The following is a 17,678-nucleotide window of genomic DNA, read 5'->3' on the forward strand; positions in this document are numbered from 1 at the left end:
TCCATGAATGCTAATATATTATTTAATTATTTCACGTAGTAATAAAGCGTTTTTATATTTTTCTCTTTAAGTAAAATACGCGTTACTGTGTATTTCAGCATAGAAAAAGGTGTTTATACCGTTGGCGAACTAGAGTTATTTAAAAAAAAAAGCTACTTTAAACTATATTTATCGACGTAGCGATCGAACCAATGAGAGAACTTAACGCGAATAATACACGGGCCGTTCAATTAATAAGCTATTACGTCTAATTTGAACATTTCAACCTACATATTAAAGATATAACTAACTCCCAAAACTACTCATAGAAAAGCAAAGATGCACATTGAGCTATTCACGTACATATGAGAAAATGTTTGTGGAATATCATTTAGAAAAATAAACATTAAACATAAAAATACAAAGTATTAAAATAATAATATAAACACATTAATAATTATTATACTAACTGTGAAAAGAATAATATGTTGGATAAAGAAAGGAAAAGAAGGAGGAATAAGAAACTATAGAGCCAAACCTTCATGATAAATATTGTTTATTGTTATGATAAACGCATGCGAACTTTAAAAAAATAGAATATATAGAGCACTGTCGCGTGGTTCGTCAGCCTGAGTAGCACGTGTTTAAACACTATTACTAACGAGGCCAGCTTATTTGACCAGGGGAAATGAAGTATAACTAATATATGCGATTATTTTGCTTCGATTTCCTGTTTAGGTTCGGATCTGGTCTTTCCACACTGTAACCATACGAGACAAATGGAAAAAAAATAATAACATATGCTACTTCAAAGCCTCACTTTCAGGTGACAAATACCTTGACCGGGTTCATCGATTCATTTTATCTATGTATGTGTCAAGAATCGGTTATGCTGAAGTAATTGTTTCTTATACTTATATATGACTCTATTATGTTGTACATATCTAATTTGCTTTAGTTGTGCTTAACGTTCCTTGTATTCCCTAAGTATTATCTATGGCTTACTAGCCGTATTTAATATAGCTGTCATTATATAATTTGATCTGAAACTGATGTAATCGTGATTTGCCCCCGATTATAGACGTACATATAAATAATATATCTAAGTATTTTTTAAAGTATGAATAATAATTCTGCCCATAAGTAAATTGATATGCTCTCTGCTGTTTAGATTTATATCGAGAGAACTTATACAAATTGCGAATTATAATTGCTAAGCGTTTTCTAATGATTAAAGAAAAGGCTTTACAGACAGTATTCCTTCTATAGATTATGGATAATAGAAGCATGCGTTCATTTTGGCATGCTCTCTATCCGAAATGTGCGGTTTTTCTTTCTCTTCACAAACTATTCATAAAAGCCGAAAGTTGCATTGGATGCAATTATTTGTTTTATGAGCAAAAATAAAATGCGTTCAAAAACTGCGGATACAAATCAGTGATACAAAGTTTTCGCAGATAAATCTCCCGACTACTTTATTCAATTAATCCATAGAGACTTTATATACAGTAAAAGCTCCTATTGAAAGAATGCCAGTGTGAAAAGCACTATCCTTTTAATGGTAACATAAAAACGTACTATGTCTAAGGGAAACATCCTTAAATTCTATAGATTCACTTACTCTCTAGACATTTGTATTTCTAGTGCATTTCGTTCTCTTAAACGTACGTAAATTATGATTTCCTCTTGGTTTAGTTCATATATATTTATTACAAAATCTCCTCATCATGCCTAATAGCAGCCGCTAATGTTTATATACGGTGTGAATGCTTTCATATTCATTATAATCGGCCACAGTTTCCCATAGAGAGAAATTGCAATAATACTAATTGAATTACACGAATGAAAATCTGTTGAAATTTTGATGGAAAAACAAATGGATTGGAACTCGTGAAGAAATTAGTGAATGTTTTTTTTAATACACTTTTATTTCAAATGAATAGTTTGTTTGATTTTGATAACATTGAAAGTATTCTGCATTACAGTAAAAACCGATTAATTAAATTCCTAATACGTATGAAGCAAACGTCAAAGTATTAGTCTAATTAAACATTCTGGTATATGGAGATGCGTATTGCTTATTCAAATTTCACAAATTATTGTTCACATCACAAGAATATAATATACGAATAATCTAATTAAGTGCACTGTTTTAACTCAAATAGGAAGCTTTTATTTTCCTAAAATAAATGCCACTTCGCTCCAATACATTTAACGGCGGATTTTAAAATTATACCTATATAGTATTGTCATTTTGTATCCAATTTTTCACAATATTCTTACCTGCGTTGCTTTTCAAAGATTACTTACTGTTTCTAGAATGATAAGGAGTGTGTTCAGATTATTACTTAATTATATAATCAATGATGAAGTTGAAGGCCATAATATATTTTTTCTACCGCAAGAGAATATGGGAACATGTAAATTATATCACTTACTCCTGGGAAACCCTGTATGTGTACTGATAGTGAATGAAAACATCGATGCGTCTACCAATTAATAATTATCAAAATGTATGTCAGATTACTTTAATTCAGTGTAACAATAACATTATCCATAATGCTAATTCATTTACCGCATATACATCAATATATAGTGTTTTTCTATGAGAAATTATGCGTATATAACCAACTACCTCGAATTTATAAACTTAAACGTGACTTGGTCTACATAGAAATGCTATATAGACATTGTATAAAAAATGGAGCAGCAGAGTCGAGGATAAGCTTAATGTAATATTCATCAGATTTTGTTTTGATAAAATAGTACTTCATTAATTTTGTTATCCCATATTCGATTGCGATATGTAATTGTACTGGAATAGTCTTTTATATAAGAATTAAACTCACGATCTTTGCAGTTTCTCTACGGTTGAAAGCGTGCTGCTGAGAATATGATCTGAGATAACGAATTTTGCATGCATTGCTTTCAATTTTCTAGCAAAACTGACATTACAATCACACGGAAAAGGATGTAAATTTGAAAAAAATATCTACGAATATATAATTTTAGATGTGGTTTTCAAAGCCGACTATTCCTCATTCATTCTGCTAATATGCGGATGATATATCCCATATAAGCTACATTCAACACAGCATGGATGGCATTTTTATATATGTATCAATCAACACTCAGTAGACTAGGAATGATGTAAAGGTATAAAAAGTTAAATGACAACTTATAAAGTTAAAGAACCTTAAAAGGGGTGTTTATAAGTCATGAGACACTTTAAAAAAAGTTTACCTTTCAAGATTAAATGTACGCTAACAGTAAATCTCCGATATCTCTGCTAATACTTATCTTATGAAAAACTTGTGGATATCTCAGTGGAAGTGTGAGATTACTGGACAGTATAAATTCGGACACCGCCATGAATCGTTCGAGAGATTAGTTTTATTCGTCAGCAAAGTTGATGTACCAGGCTTAGTATTTTGGTCTGTAAACCCCTACTGCGTGCATTTCAATCTCACCTGGGCTCAATTCAGATCAATCAAGCGAGACAACGTGTCTCGGAAATGTATCAGTCGGTAAGTGGTTTTCTAGAAAAAGATAAGGCGAATACAAAAACAATCGTAAATATCTACTAAATAACAGGAAAGCAGTTTTGAATTTAATTTATAGCGTTTAATTTGATGTATAATTAGGCATTTTATATTTGCTTTTGAAATATCTCATTTGATGATTGATTATCTGTATATTTTCTGTTATAGGAGGAGGGTTGTTACCTAGATGTTTTTGACAACGTTTTAGCCGACGTAAAGCCCGAGAATTTTAAAGTGCATTATGCCTAATTATTAAATCTATACTATTTTCGTTTCGTAAATTGAATGAAAAAATTAAAAGTATGCCATAAGCCGTGACCCAAGAATAAAAAAATAACGCATTACACGGATTACATCAGGAAATAATTTCTGTGAATGGAATTTAAGAATGACCATTTCTCTTACAAAACTATTCTTTATCTTACTTGCCATTCGAATATTTTGCATTGTTTTTCCATTATGATTTACACTATTTGTTAAGCTTATTCTGATATTACAAATGACACTTACTGACGTAGATATCTTAACCTGTTATCATGCATTAATAATGCATTCCTTAACATCTTATTAATAACATGCTATAATCGGGGGGGGGGTATTGATCTTCCCTATATATATTTAATAAGGATTCATTCCTGGGAGAAATCGGATAATTACATAAGAAACACGGAAAATTGTGCAGAGATCATAAGTTGAAATGATTATGTTAAGGAAACTGTATTCACATTGTATACTAGCATCTCATATGTAATGCGCGTTACTAATTTATAAGAGGCATTTCTCTTAACACATTAAAATTATGCTAATACACATTCTACCGTTGCATAGTACTTACTGACATAAAACCGTTATTAATTTTATAAAATGAGTTGTATAATCTGTAATATAAACCTCACCGGTCTGTTTATATGTATGCATCTATGCATGTCTGTATATATGTATGCATGTATGTATGTATGTATGTATGTATGTATGTATGTATGTATGTATGTATGTATGTTGTATTCATCGGAGACATGGGCATTCATCAAAAGCACATTAAATGGCTTGCATGATTTCATCCCAAATGCTGGAGACGTATCTTAAACGTCAAGTGGTAAGCACAAGAGGCGAAAGCTTGTACGTGAAAGTCGTGATGCTCTAGAGAAAAGAAAGCAGGCCCACAGCAATCGTAAGCGAGATCTTCGCAAAGGTTTAAATGATGGTCTGATCCATACCACACAGTGCTGGAAATACGACACTTGTGAACGAGTGCTTTTGGAAAAAGCTGGCTACGTCATCCACCTTAAGTCACACAAAACCCCTATTCTAGTCAACTTTGCACATCTACTGCTGGTTTGAGAATACAGGTGATTGTTCATAGGAATACTCTTCACCCTCCAGATGAAGTCACCTCGATGGAAATTGCTCAATTTGTATGTCACATCTGTTTCAAGGTGTGCAAATCTGCTGCGGGAGTGCAGAGTCATCTGAGATGACATGGACGACAAGATTGGCAGAACTCAATGTGACGGCGATAATCTGAAATGATTCAGCAATCATCATGTATGTCTGCCTAAAACCTTAGAGAGTGGCGAGAAGATTTCACGAAATTCGTATTTGTAGGAGCTCGACCTTCGGAAAAAATATCGTTATTGGTTAAAAACATTAACTCCCTTAACATCAATTGGGTCTTTTTCTTCAAGGAGATTTTTTTCGTCGATATTTTAAGAGCATCCCCTTTTTTCGATTGACTAACCTTAATTTAAACTTTCGCTACTTCCAGTTTGGCGATTGATGAAACCGCCAAAAGGTTCCATTTTTTTCACTTCTTTTCCTCCTTCGCGGTACGGTTCAAGTCTGCCTGCCTACTATCACTTTTCTTTTGCTCAACATACACATCTAAACACCCATGCAATGCTGACCACTTGTTTTATATATTTTAAAATATATTATTTAATGTATTTATATGATATAGCTATGTTTCAAATTGGAGGAAACTGGCCTAAAGAATTACTATAAAACTGAAGTTAACAGAAGGGCTTTTAGAAAAGGTCATGCATTGCATATACATTTCAGCATATAAATATAGACTTGCACTATTGTTATTTTTTTATTTTTGAAAGATAAAACGACTTACTTATGTAATGGGCATGGATTTATACGTAATTCCAAAATCATTCATAATGCCCCATGTATTTTTTATTATTGTCTTGTTGATGTCAATGTTACGCAGCCAGTAGTTTAAGAGTTTATTTAGCAAATATTTATATACAATCACAGACACGAACCCAAATAATAACGTTTTCATCTATATAGATATTCATATCTTGCAATCAAACCATGATTTTTCATTTGTTGGTGCCTGTCTGGGATTGATGAAACATTAATTATTATTTACTGAAACATGACGAAAGTTTAATTGGTTTAAATTCGCGTAAATTATAAATCAGTCGAAATAGATTCTTGGGCTCAGATATATAACCGAATGTTATATCAATAATTTAATGTAAATCTCACTTATAAAACTGATTAATTTGGAGCAATTATTTATTAAAAAAACAATATTCTATAATAATTTTAAACGTCATACTCTTAGAAAACAATATTCATGCATTTGGATAACAGTAAATTGGAAAACGAGAGAAGCCGACGGAATACTAGATAAATGTTTTGTATAGGGTTAGATTATCTCATGCACGTCACTTGGGGTTTAATTAACAGATAAATATGAATTTAAATGCGTTTACTATATTAAATATGTTAAATAAAAAAGCTGGTCGTCAACGTTTTATGTATAATTCACGTTTCGCATATCTTCAATGGGAAATCAATAGAGATTTTAAAAAAAGATAACATGTCTATTTTAATATATACATTGTAATGTGTTCTGACGACACTGGTTGACTGTAATCTTTTATGAAAATATTTGGATTGTATTTCTTATGCTACAAGTTCTAGACCCTCATTTGTTTTATGCTATATAATCAGAGACTACCTGTGATATCGCTGTACATTTTATTCAAGCATTAGATCTTGAGTAATAAAATTTTACGAAAGTACACATCTGAATGATTCATAATACAGAATTGTTTAGTAGATAAAATAAATCATTATATTTGATTCTTTCTAAAAAATAAATTAACCTTAGATTTTAAAAAAAATTGTTCATCTCTTCATTCGATTTACCAGGAACATCATATAGATACCTTGAGAACAACAACTACACTGTGTTTTTTTTAATCTGAAACCATAATTATACCGTTCTCAGTATTCTATATAATAATTTAGATGCCAGCACTTTTTGTGATATTTTCATGTTTAGCATATTTTATACAAGGTAATTACAGTTCACGTACTTTTACATATAGATATAATATTATGTACAAATGAGAATTCAACCAAATATTATGTAAAATCTATTAGATAGTGCAAAGCTGTTTCTATTTCTTCTCGTATCTTCGTACGTATGCCGTAGATGTAGTCATGCTTAATGTTATCTATCGGCTTCGGTCCATTGCCTGTTCGAATTCTCTGAAAACATCACATGATTTTCAACTTGACAGAATATATGAAGTGGGTTGACATTACCTTTCCCAGCGCCGTGGCATCTAACTCGCCTGTTTTCACCTATTCGTTGTCCTTAGAGCATCCGCATAGCTACAGTCGAATAACGTAACTCTGAATACCATCGAACCCTTGATCTGCTCGAAATTCAGCTTCCACCATGCCCATCCAATGTCCTGCTGCCGACTTAATCAGAGTTACTTTCTCCCGGATGCATGTCTAAACTAAATCTCAGGATGCATCTCCCCCAGAGAATTAATGCGCCTCCATATACACACCTGGACATTTCTTTTGACACGGAGCGGAACACACACTATTTTTTATTACATTTCACACCAAACAATCCACATTGCCACTTTGATGTAGGGGGGCTACTATCAGGGGCATAACTTGCAGGGGTATGTAGATAGTTTAGTAAAAGAATGTATGTTCACATTACACTTGAACTTTTGCATCTCAGTACAGTTGCAAAACCAGAAGAAAATTCCAAAGTCTTCCAGTTCTGGGATAGAAGATTTAGAGTAAAAGTCTATTTTTTTATTCAAGGGATCTCAACTTTGTAGAGGTCGGCCTTCTCTGCGTTCCGGGTTTGTGGAGGGTATTTTCATCGCGGGGGTACAAAGGCTTGTAGTTCGTCAGAGTTTCCACCATTAAAATACTTGTAAAACGGGCAGAGGGATGCGCCATTTCGTTCCTGGGCCAGTGACTAGTTTAAACGAGAGTTCGGGAGCTTTCTGGTTGATGATTCTATTTTGAATCCCATAAGTAGCGAGATACTAGTAACAGATGCACCAGCACAAATGTGACAGAAGTACTCCATACATGGGCGAATGGTGGCCGTGTGTAGGTATATAATACTTTCAGGCACAAGTAAATTTATAGCACGATAGAGAGGCCACCTTCTTTGCAGCATCTTTAGCAATAATCTCGTGTATGAATGATCACGATGTATAAACATACAGCGCCTCGCTTTTCCAAATGGTCATAATTCTGGTACTGGCCAGGCTCATCATTGTTTAACTTTGGTGATCTTTCCGGAACCAATGTGTAAAGGTGACTGGGTCGTATAACTACTGTTTTCCTGATTAAATCAATTTTCAGTATATGTTCGTTTTATGCTTTACAACTCTGATATTTATTTAACCGACATTCAGAACTCTGAAAGAAATATGCGGGAAAAAGAGTTGAGAAAAACGATTATTTGATGATGTTCCGTTCAAACGATTTTATCTCTCAGCAGCTAAATAATAGTAAACGCGTATCCAGTGTTATGAAATTAAAAAAAATATATAGTAACACCATCGAAAAGGTAACGTAATAAAATAACAATCAAGGGCATCAAATTAAGAACACTAAAGAAAACACAATAGTAGAATAATACATAAATAAATGACAGTATATTTTTCATCGTGGTTATATGATCCTTCTTCTCAATTTTTTTTTTTTCATTAAGAATAGAAAAGTACTTTTAGGTGTGAAAAAAATTATCCGCTAGAGAAATCCATTACACTCGCTCGGAAATAACCACTTCATAATTATCTGGTAGTCAACGCTTCTTTTATGCTAATACTGTGAGATAATTAGAAACAAATTTAATGTGTTGTAAACAATTCGCCAGAACAATCCTAGAATAACATTTATAAACAAACTATGAAATGTAGATACATGTAGAATATAAATAGAGTCATCAACAATATTATTTACATTTCTCCTACGCCCCCACAGAGCATAGTTTTCGACTTATGTTTTTTTATGATAAATATACTATAGCTTGTAAAGTACATAAACATTCAGTGGTAATATGAAAGGGTACTATGCTTGAAAACGTCGCAAATCCTGCTGCAAAATAGTCAGGTTTCCTCTATCCTTCTATCTTTCTCACAGATGAGAGTATACAGTAATTCTAGGAAGCCATTATCCGTCTATGCGTTGAACAGTACTAGTCTCTCAATCTTGGAGAGCGTTCTAAGAAAATTGTACCAATCACATTTGAATGCCTCTAAATATCGGAAAATATACTATATTAATTTCCCTCTGACCACTTGTTTGAAATACCATTATGTTAGCTGTTTCCGTTACTGTCCTGTAATAAAAATATAACGTTGATGTAAACTGGCATCTCGCTTATCTCCTCTAAACATGGTTCTAAATAATAGCCTTTACATCTAAGTTGTGTAATATCTTGTTTGCAATGAACATGAGAAACAAATAGGGCGATACTAAGAGATGTGAATATTATTTATAATGTAACAATTTCCTAAGTATAAACACGCATTTATTTCTTCATTTTAGAAAAACGGATGTTATTGTCTAAACTTGCGCACAGACATCTCGTTATATAATTTGTATTTACAAATATAATGGTTCTTAATTAAATTATAACAAGTGGGTAGCTCATAAGCACAGGGTAAGGTCATGAAATACAAATTTAAAAAATGTCAACAATCTGTGTAGAGAGGAAGCCCTCGGTGTCTCTGCTTCAATGAGACCGATTCACTTAACGCCGAGTTTTAGTTCACTGATTGCTTCTAATCAACCTGGCATTTAGCAGCATGTCAATTGGCGTGACTTTTCCCTCACAAAAATTCACTCAAATATTATAAATCTCATTAAGAGGTGGCAGAAGAATATAGGGGCATGCATATAGTAAACATATTGATTCTCACAAAAATATGAAAGTATTCGAAAAAAGTAAAGAATTATGATTAAATAAATGTCATCACTTGCCATTTAATGTATTTAATATATATATATATGTGTGTGTGTGTGTGTGCGTATATATATATATATATATATATATATATATATATATATGCGTGTGTGTGTGTGTGTGTTTGTGTGTGTAACTAAGTCTCCTGTGTGTCATGAGTAAGTTGCTGGAATCCATATTAAATAGAGAAGTAGTCAATCACCTCAGCAGAAACAACCGTCTTAGTGACACGCAATATGGTTTCCGTTCTGCAAGATCTACAGCATATGTGCTAAATATTATATATTATAGGATTAGCGAATCTCTCGACAAAGACTTCCTATCTAGGGCAATTGCTCTTGACATATCAGGGGCCTTCGATAAGGTATAGCATTAAGGCCTACTTCACAATATTTCTAGCTACTGTATAACTGGTAATGTTTTCTCAATCATTAAATCATTTCTCTCTGATAGGCCCATAAGAGTACTGGTCGATGGAAAAAATCAGAGGCCAGAAGTATTAATGCTGGAGTCCCTAAGGGGTCCATCGTAGGCCGAACTCTTTTCCTGATCTACATCAATGATCTCCCAAAACACACACTTAAATGCTTCGTTTACATCTATGCTGATGACACGACTATCTATGGCAACACATCAAAGATCATAACCGACAAAGTTCTCTCTGATTCTCTCTCCTCTGACCTCGAGCGCGTGGTACAATGGGAGGAGAGGTGGCTGGTTACCTTTAATGCATCTAAAACCAAACCTTTACATCATCAACACTCTGATCCCTATCTGGCATCAATTGAAATGGATTGTTCTCGTCTAGGGGAGGCACCAGGTTTTGACAAGCTTCTGGGTTTGATCTTTAATCCTGATCTGAAATGGAACCCGTACATCAAGTCTGTTGCAAAGGTCGCTGGAAAGATGGTGGGATCCTTCTACCGCTCCAGAAGATATCTCACTACTGATGCAATTCTCTATCTATATAAAAGCTAAGTATGCCCAAGTATGGAATATTGCTGCCACATCTGGACAGGAACTGCTAAAAACAAACTATCCTGCCTTGACAGAGCACAAAATAGACTTCCTTGTTTGTGGAGGATGCCCTTTACATCACTGCAACCTCTCTCCCACAGAGGAGACGTTGCGAGCCTAGCTTTGTTTTTCCGTATTTCCATGGCAGGTGCTCGTATGAGCTTTACTCCCTGGTTCCCTCTAGCCAATTTTTCACGAGAAACACCCGTCTAGCTGAAACCACTGTCAATAATTTTCCCACTCTTTATCTCTGCCAAAATCAAAACGTAGATTCCATGAACAAAGCTTCTTTCTTAGAACTGCACGCCTGTGGAACTCTCTATCGCTTGCCTGTTTCCCTCCTGACTTCAACATGGATGTCTTAAAGTCCAACATAAACAAATTCCTGACGAACCGCCCCCTTAAGTAATGACACTTTTTTTTCAAATCTCCAATACTAATGAATACTGTAACATTATCCCATTGATTACTGTACACAAAATAACCCTTATCCCCGAGTTTCTTCTGGGCATTGATAATTAGTGCCCTCGATGTAAAAAAAAATATATAACAGGTAATTAGCTCTATAAACATTTACATGAACTATATAACATTTGTCAGACAAGTAACTATAGAGACCTTACCAATAATTATGGATGTACGTGCGATTTTAATTAGGTTTTTAAAACATACCATCATTATAGCATTTATTATTATTATTATTATTATTATTATTATTATTATTATTATTATTTTAAAACTAAGATTTATTTTTAATCATTATATGTCATGCAGTGCATCAATTTCTCGTATCTCTTTTTAACAAGTATGTATTTTAGTTTTATTCTTGGAATTAAATGCTATACTGTATGCTTACATTTTATTATATTAGTTATATATTGAATTCAAGTCAGTCTAGATTTTAATTATTTTATACACAAAACACGGAAAAATTCAAATGAATTTAAATACAGCATAGAATTAAGAGATCGTTAGCTTAATGCAACTGTTTTCTATCGGGAAAGTACGCCAAACCGTAAAAATGACCTGAAAAGCATGTTCTTAATAAACAGCACACACATAAAAAGGTCTTCCCACCGCAACAAAAATTGCTTGCTCAGTGAACTGCAATATAGTTTCCGTCTTGACGGATCAACAACTGATGTACTAACTATTATATTACACAGGAATACTTAATCACTCAACAGAGGCTTTGTTTCTGGGTGAAGAAGTTATTGGCATATAAAAAGCTTTTGATAAAATATTGCATGTGGTATAATTTACAAGATAGCCTGGTCTGGAATAACTCGAAATCTCCTCTCAATTATTAAAATATTTTACGCTGACAGGCTTATAAAAGTAGTCGTTCTATTGTCAGTCCTGAGCTCAACTATGTTCCTGATTTTCATCAAAGACTATCAAACCCACACTCTTAGTAGAGACTTATGCAGAGTCGGATTTTAAATTACAATCATAGAGAATATTCTTGTCATCATTTTGACATTAGAGAATATATCAGTTTACATCTTAGTGTTTTTGATTAAGTGGTGTGGCTTTCGATTGATTAACCGTGTCTAACGGTGTCGGATATATACCCGAGAGTCAAAACAAGGATAAGAATATTCTCAGGTTTCAGATCTAATTATAAATCAATGAGGTTGAACAAATTGCTGTATCATTTTATAACTGTATCAATTATGTTACTTCTTGTGATTAGTTTTACATATAAGTGCATCATAAGATGAAGTACTGTTGGTAGACATAGATAGGTGCCGTTTAGAACAGTATCTGCCCATTGAAAACATAGCGAATTCATAACGTTGAGAGGGATGACCTGTTTTTGCTCCAACATCAATCTCAGAGAATCATTATTGATAGCTGTGCACTCTCGTTATTCACATAGTAAGTGTTATGGGTAGCTTTAATTACTGGTTATAGGTGACCCTAACAATACGTTAAAATAACGTTTGCGCACCGGTTCTCGCAAGATCACCAAGATTAAGCAAGGCATAACAAACGCCTGATCATTTTGAAAGGCTAGGTGGAATATTTACCGCGCCGAATCGTCGAAGTTTCCAGGTTGATATCTGTGGCGCAAATAATTCCCTCAGGATGATACACCCCATAATACCCTCGTATTTTTGATAAGCGACAAAGCAGTAATTAACGAACCCGTGTACCGGCAACCTATAGCAAGATGACTTTCTTCACTTGCATGTAAAACACATGTTGCCGCAGCGAATATTTACATCTGACTACTGGGGTTGATTTAAACGTAATCGGCAAAATATATGCTCCCATCCGAATTCTAACAACGATGATGACGGCGATCGATGGCAGCTTCGAAATGATTTACAAATATACTAGTCTTACATAAAATGACAGAGAATCCTTCGTTTTATCCGTCGATTTTAAAGTAAACATAACCTCCATGAGCAGATCTTTCAATACCTACCTTCTGCAGGACATTACAGCAATATCCTTATTTTTTTTAGTAAGGTATAGTTGTTTAGACGTTCCACTGGCCATTGTACTGAAATAATAAAATGGGTTGCCAATATGAACGATTACTACCGACTATTGCTATGTTGTTTAACTTTTCTTTTGACTTACCCACAGACTCTAATTCTTGAGTAATCAATAAGCTCATATATGCGAAGGATTGTTAGTATAATACAATTCTAAAAATGGATATAAGGACAAATCCGTATTTTAGAGATAAGTATTCTTTATTAAAGAGAATTGATATCCGACATAAGGTGTTTATTATTACATTTATTCTTTCTTTACAAATCAGACAACGTATGTTTCATCTAACTAATCGATAGATATTCATGGAACCTAGATCTCTGACGGACACTGATATATATGTATCGGAAATACCGGTCGTCTTACATAAAAAGGAGCCTGCAGACAGGCCGGATAATCTTCAAGAATTAGAAACAGCCGGCCTATGACTGGTGACATTTCACTAGAAAAAGCGGAAAAGATATTTGAATATAAAGACATATTTCAACAGCTATCAACAAAGTAAACCGGAAAACATGTTGCAATAATTCCGCTTATGTCAACTGCCAACCGAATCTTTCACGATATATTTTCAACAAATTCCGGTTTAATACTTTGCTATTATATCTTATATACTTTTATATAGGTGTTTTATATTATACAACACTATATTTCATATTGATTTCCATTAAGAGTCTAGACAGACAATATTAACGTTACTATTTGAAATATATTTTTAGTATAGGGAGCTTGTTTTTTTTTTTACTGTTTTTGTACTTTAGCCTAAAAATTAAGGAACAAAAGTTACCGTAAAACATGCCCCTAACTTGAAAATATTTTTTTCCAAAAAACTAGCGCGGGTCGGTAAATGAATCACACTTTTTAAAACCTCATAAAAAATATAATGACGGAGTGAGAGAACACAAGTTTACTCGACGTGAAAATACATACATATATATATATATATATATATATATATATATATATATATATATATATATATAACTAAAACTAGAACTTAAGTAAAAAAAAAACAAATAAAACTGTAGGTTTGTCGCTTCTTCTTTGTTTATTAATGATTATTTTATTCGTATAATACATTACAAGTTCTAACTGTTTTAAAACAACTAAAAAAAAGAAAAATATATTCTCTAATGTAAAAAAAAAATAGTTGATCAATTTAAATATTAAAAAAAAAATGTGTGTGTGTTTTCGACCTTACCAGCGTAGTGTACCTCCAGAAAGACAGCAACACACATTTATTTTGAACTAATTAGTCTAAACTCCCTATAAAATAATATGAAAGAAGCAATTAAAAAAAATAACATATAATATTGAGGGACCATTTTATAATATTAATGTAAATAAAAATAACCCCTAATTTTTGGCGACGAAGCGAGACAGGTATCGATAGCATTTCTCAAGTTTAGTAGCGGGGAAGAAGAGAAATGGAAGTGTTGGAGGGTTGGGATATGAGTTCGAAACATTTAAAATACATAGAGAAATATCAAAACGTGTGTTAGAAAATAATTTACATATTTTTTTAAAAAGATGTGCTTTGAAAATCGCGCATCATTAAATATTATTTACTCAGTGAATTATTATTCCGCAGAAATAACTTAATTTCTCTGTATGATTCACGTTCCCCCTTCTATATATAATTTGATCTTTTTCTTAACATATCTCTTATATTAATGATTTTTTTATTCAATCCAAAGGCAATGTTATTTTCATTGGTCTCCATGTTTGTGTTCGTGCTAGCGTTCATTCATTTTTTTTTGTCGCGCGCTCGTTGACGTATTCCAAAGCAAGTGTTTTTAATTATAAATGCAGATAAAGCACGTGTGCTATTTTATGTATAAACTAATATCTGAATGATGATGTTGAAATTCTGCAACTCATCTGTGAACACGTGATACCTTTACAAATCCAACCTAGAGGCGCCTAATCTTGAACAATGGAGAAACCAGAGTCAGCTTTTGTGATCACTACTGATGATGTTCTGCATTGTTTCCTTCTGTCATCGAACGTCTTCGAAGGCAGCACATTTCTGAATTGGGTCACGCTATTTTCATCTATACATGACATACCCGTTCAAGTCGGCGATGTTGATGTGGCACTACTGGAGATTGGCTATGACCGTGTCCGTATGCCACAGTTTGATGACCGTGTCTCTTTTGTCGGCTTAGACGTCCAATTACATTGCATCCTGCATTCTTTATGTACTTTATGATACAACTAACTTATGAAGAGATGATTTTCGTATCAAAGTGAGTGGCTTGTTTTGTTTTAAGTTTCAGTTCTCAGCGTCCAGCTGCGCAGACAGGTCAACCTTCCCTGCTACTCTGCAATAAACCCGATGTTCGTTGAATAGTGGGAAAACAATTGCTTGTTCATGAAACAATACGCTACTATACAATTTCCAGACATCGTGAATATTTAATTTCGATATGCCTTCGCTTGAATGCATCCTCACAATTATTTCTAATTACTAAATAATTTATATATACTTATAAGACACACCACAGAGAAATCGACTTAGACATTGCAATTTCATTCAATAACTGTTCTACAAGCTTAAGTGAATCCATCTAGTATTTCTTCGACACACATTCCGGGAGTAAAAAAAATAATTAGTATTAAACATAATTTTAACTTTACAAAGCTTTTGCAATAATCCACCAACAATTTGCCAGAAGTAGTCATTCTAATTTCATTGACTATATTTTCGTTTATTATAACGCTTTAAAATTTATATATATATATATATATATATATATATATATATATATATATATATATATATTTGTGGGGGGTGTATGACAGATAGAGAGAAAGAGAGAAAGAGAAGAATACAATATACCAGTGCGCTGTCAGTTCTTACATTTATTGAGTATTGTTGAATATATATCAAGTAATGGAGGGTCAATTTATTTCCTCAGGATATAAACAAACGAGAAAACATATATTTTCTGCATGAGCTAGATATTTTAATGAGATAATTTAGATTATGTGTATATTAATGATAAATATTGGAAATCTTATTATGGAACCTGCCCGACAGTGTAGATTAGTAAGAATTGAATTATGTATATTATAAGTAATGCATTAGGAATTTTTATCGAATATTCAGCATGGGTAATTTTGTAAAACAATGTAAAAATATCACATCATAATAAAAAATATATATTGCAACCGAAAATATCACCTGTGTTTTTACGTGTCGTGTAAAAATACATCTTAATATATTACTAGGTCACAGACGATATGCGTAGATAGTTGGGAATATGACGAACACAGTACGATCAAAGGAATTTTTATGATATAAATATGCAAATCTATATGCTTTGATAAAATATATTACTTTTTTAATACTTTAGGCCTGTGTGCAATATAATGTATTGGAAATAAAGGAAATTTTACTGTTCCTATCGATCTGCTTTGTTTTCATTTTTAACCTATTCTTGCACGTTTATCTAAAATTGCTATAAAATATGATAGTAAAAGCTGAAAAATACATGGAAGAATTAGAATAACTTTAGTTCTAAATCTCTTTAATATATATATATATATATATATATATATATATATATATATATATATATATATATATATATATATACTAGCAGTTCACCGAGGCGTTGCCTGATTGTTTGGAAGTGTATGTTGAGCCCCCCCAAAAAGTGGTCAATCTTTTAAAATGTTGGACCCCTATTATGACCCCTTAATATTTATTGTTTTGAGCTCAAAAATTTATTAAGTTAGATCCCTATCTAGGGAACCTGTATCTAAAAGTAAAAGATTTATACCACAAATTGGCGGAGTAGTTTGTAGAGTTCTGAAAGGTCAACTCGTTGAACTATGACCAATTAACAGCCATATTTCTGGCCGAAAACGAATTACGAAAATTTTTCCAAATCTCAGAACCCTGTACATCAAATTTCGAGTCTGTAGACTAAAGATTGCCAGAGTTTTTTCGTAGGGAAATGTACACAGACACACACAAACACAGAAACACACACACAGACGTTCACTTTTATATATATATTTATACTAGCATTGCCGCCCGGCATTGCCCGGGTGTTTGGAGCTGTATGTTGAGAAAAAAAAGCGGTCAACTTTTTTTAAAATTTGACCCCTATTATGACTCAGTTCCATTTATTGTTTTGGGCTCAAATCAAGTTATTAAGTTAGATCCATGTCGAGGGAACGTATATAAAAATTTTCAAGTGTTTCGACTCATCATAAGCGGACGGGTTAGGTAGATTTCTCAAAAGTTAATTGTTGGATTTTAATCTTTTAACACCCAAATCTCAGGCCGAAAACGAATTACAAAGATTTTCCAAAATCTCAGTACCCATGTATATTAAATTTCGAATCTGTAGACTTTAATTGAC

Source organism: Euprymna scolopes, chromosome 5 (assembly GCF_053919585.1).
Source record: "Euprymna scolopes isolate OS-2025 chromosome 5, ASM5391958v1, whole genome shotgun sequence".
Lineage (NCBI taxonomy): Eukaryota > Metazoa > Mollusca > Cephalopoda > Sepiida > Sepiolidae > Euprymna > Euprymna scolopes.